The following is a 3684-nucleotide window of genomic DNA, read 5'->3' on the forward strand; positions in this document are numbered from 1 at the left end:
GCTGAGCTGACCCGAATGTTACCAGATGAAGATAAATATGTCTGAGCAAGCTAAACTGCTACAATTTGATGGACTGGACTTCTGCTTATGGATACAGTTGCTCAAAATTCCAACTGGAATGGAAGATTCTTCAGTTCATGAAGGAACATGTTTGTCTCTTTAGTGTATCGGGTTAATAGAGACAAGCAATTTAGACATTGGCTATCAAAAATGGTGGGGGCTACGAAGACATGCAGTGGCCAGCTTACAAGCTTTCACTAATGTGCTTAGTTTCAGAAAGAGGGGGGACAAGACAGAATCCCCACTCCGCACTGAATAGATTTTCTTTTTTCCAGATGGGTCTAATGAAAGGGGGTAGGGAATGATGCTGATAGGATTTTATGATTCAATTGTGAGTAATTATTAGCAACATTAAATATGATTACCAAAACTGATGTTGTAGAAGATGCATAACTACAAGCAGGAAGTAGTTAATTTTTCATTTCAGGAACAGAAGATCTCAGGGACATCAAGAAGGAAGAGCATCAGTAGAGTGTGAGATCTCTACCTAGAAAAGCAGCAACAGCTGAGAAAGTGGCAGAGGCAATGGCATAGAGACGCAGCACAACTACAGCTTCTAGGCTCATGGGCTGAGCAAGGCGGTGTGCCTGTAAGCAGGCAGCTGGCTTGTAAAATGTGCCCTTTGGACATTTAAATGAATATATACTTTTTGTTTTGTATATGTGCATCAAATATTTTTGCCTTGTTCATTTGTGAAATATAAGATGTAAATGAGAATCCACAGGGAGAAAGTAAGATAACTGTTGTTGCAGGGTCACTATAAGTTGGAACTGACTCCACGGCACATAAAAACAACAATAATAATAAACATATATATATATATATATATGTTTCACTGGTTATGCTTCTCTGTAGAACCCAGCCTAAGGTAGATACCAATCATTATATTTTGCAGTCTTTTGGAAGGTTAGAGTGCAAGTCACCATAGAAAAGAAATGTGTCAAAGGGAGGAACAACTGTGGCCCGAGTGTGCGCCACAGCGAGGAGGTATCTTCGGCGGTTCAGCTTTCCGCCGCCACCGCTGGGTTGTGCCACCTGAGCTGGGATGCGTCTCGCGCCCCACACCACATCCACTCCCGTAGCGGCCTCTCACCTCTCTGCTCACACACAGACACACACACCAGGACGAAGAAAGACAACAAGTCCTTTAACCAGACCCTGGCCGAATGGAAGCTCTTCCTTTATAACCTGGACACTGGAGAATTCCCAGGGTGCACCATCAAGAGTTGGGGTTTGGTCTTGCTCTTCTACCTAGTCTTCTATGGGTTTTTGGCTGTTCTCTTCTCATTCACAATGTGGGTCATACTTCAGTCTCTGAATGATGGATGAGGTTCCAAAATACCGTGACCAGATTCCCAGTCCAGGACTTAATGGTTTTCCCAAAACCAGTGACTGTGTTAGAGTATTCATTCAGTCCGATGGAAGTTCCTATGAAAGATACCTTAAAGACCTTGAACGTTTTCTAAAGTTATATAGTTTAGAAGAACAGAAGACTCTCACGGCCTATGCTGACGGAGTACTGTTTGAACAGAAGGGCCCTGTTGATACTGAGCATCAGTTTCCTCTTCATTTACTGGGAAAATGCAGGGACACAAATGATAGTGAATATGACTATTCCGAAGGAAACCCTTGTATTCTTGTGAAAATGAACAGAATCATTGGATTAAAACCTAAAGGAAAACCGAGGATATTATGTACTTCAAAGAATAAAGAAGTGATAGTTAAGACTTACCCTTCCAAAGGATTTATAAACTTAAAATATTTTCCATATTATGGGGGAAAAAACTGCATGTGGGTTATCAACAGCCAATAGTTAGTGTCCAGGCATCATTTAGTCCTCTTAACAGGACCCAGAAAGAAGTGACCTTTGACTGCAAGATTGATGGATCATCCAACCTAAAAAACCAAGATGACCACGACAAGATTTGGGGACGAATTGCATTCAAAATCACAGTGAATGCATACTATGAGTAGGGTGTCTGTACAGAGTAAATGTCATTGTCTGTCTTCATTTTGTATCAGCTGGACCTGCCATTCTAGAATGAGACTACCTTGGAGAAAGGTGGGTGGTACATGACACTGGGGTAACATCATAGTGTGCTTCCAGATCATAATGTTCCTGTCCTCCGAAGGAAGTGCCTGTTGCCTCTGCTGCCCTTTGAACCAGTGTACAGATGTCATAGTTGTTGTTGTTGTTGTTGTTATGTGCTGTGGAGTTGGTTCAGACTCATAGCGACCCTGTACAGGGTTTCCAAGGCTGTAAATCTTTACAGGAGCAGAAAACCTCATCTTTCTCGCGCAGAACAGCTGGTAGTTTCGAACTGCTGTCCCTGAGGTTTGCAGCCCAATTCGTAACCACAACGCTATAATAGGGACTGGTAAATACCTGACTCATATCATGCATAATGGGGTCCGATCCTATTTTTATGTGGTTTAATTGCCAAGTGTCTAAAGCTTAATAGGCTCTGTGCTCTGTAAATACTTTATGGGTTTAACACTGGTTAACTGCCATTTTGATGCCAACGCAATTTTAAGGATAAAAGAATAAATGGTACCTGACCAACATTAAGTGACTGTATAGCTGCAATAAATGTGGTATGTGGTATAGATAGATAGATAGATAGATAGATAGATAGATAGATAGATAGATAGATAGATTATTTTTAGTATTAGACCATAGATTACACAGTGTTCTTAGTTTGTTGTTGTTGTTTCTGTTAGGTGCCATCGAGTTGGCACCGACTCATAGTGACCTTATGCGCAGCAGAACGAAACACTGCCCGATCCTGGGCCAACCTCACTACTATTGCCACACTTGAGTCCATCAATGCTGCCACCTGGCCAATCCATCTCATTGGAGGTCTTCCTTTATTTCTCTGACCCTCCATCTTTCCAAACATGATATCCTTCTCCAGTGACTGGTCCCCCTCCTGACAATATGTCCAAAGTATGAGAGATGAAGTTTGGCCATCTTGTGTTCATGGAGAATTCTGGTTGCACTTCTTCCAAAACAGATCAATTGGTTATTTTGGCCGCCCATGGCACTTTTAGTATTCTCCTCCAACACCATAACTTAAAGGCATCAATTCTTCTGTGGTCTTCCTTGAATTCACTGTCCATCTTGCGCATGCATATGAGGTTATTGAAAATACCATGGCTTGGGTCAGGCACACCTTAGTCCTCAAGCTGACATCTTTGCTCTTCAACACTTTCAAAAGGTCTTGTGCAGCAGATTTGTCCAATGCAATAAGTCGCCTGATCTGTTGACTGCTGCTTCCATGAGTGTTGATAGTTGATCCAAGAAGAAGTTTAGCCGGTATGAATATGCAACGACTTTTTTTTAATGAAATTGAATTCATAAAATTAAATTGTATGATAGTTTGTGAAATATCTTAACTGTTTTTATTTAGCAGACTGGTGATTCTAATAAAAATGTTAATTGTGAAATAAAAAACTTGAAACTTAAAAAAAAAACGAGGAGGAACAACTGAAGGGAATGTAAAATGGTGCACACACTATGGAAAACAATTTGATAGTTTCTCAAAAAATTAAACGTAGAATTACCGTATGATCAGCAAGTCCACTCCCAGGTGGACCTAAGAAACTTGAAAGCAGTGACACAGA

At 41.0% G+C, this 3684-nt stretch overlaps 1 pseudogene; it reads left to right on the forward strand.

Moving 5' to 3' along the window:
• The window catches only part of LOC102828981, a 53973-nt pseudogene extending 51939 nt beyond the window's left edge, over positions 1–2034 (forward strand).
• The last annotated feature ends 1650 nt before the right edge of the window (positions 2035–3684 follow it).

This window comes from Chrysochloris asiatica, unplaced genomic scaffold, assembly GCF_000296735.1.
Source record: "Chrysochloris asiatica unplaced genomic scaffold, ChrAsi1.0 scaffold00184, whole genome shotgun sequence".
In the NCBI taxonomy this organism is placed as follows: Eukaryota; Metazoa; Chordata; class Mammalia; order Afrosoricida; family Chrysochloridae; genus Chrysochloris; species Chrysochloris asiatica.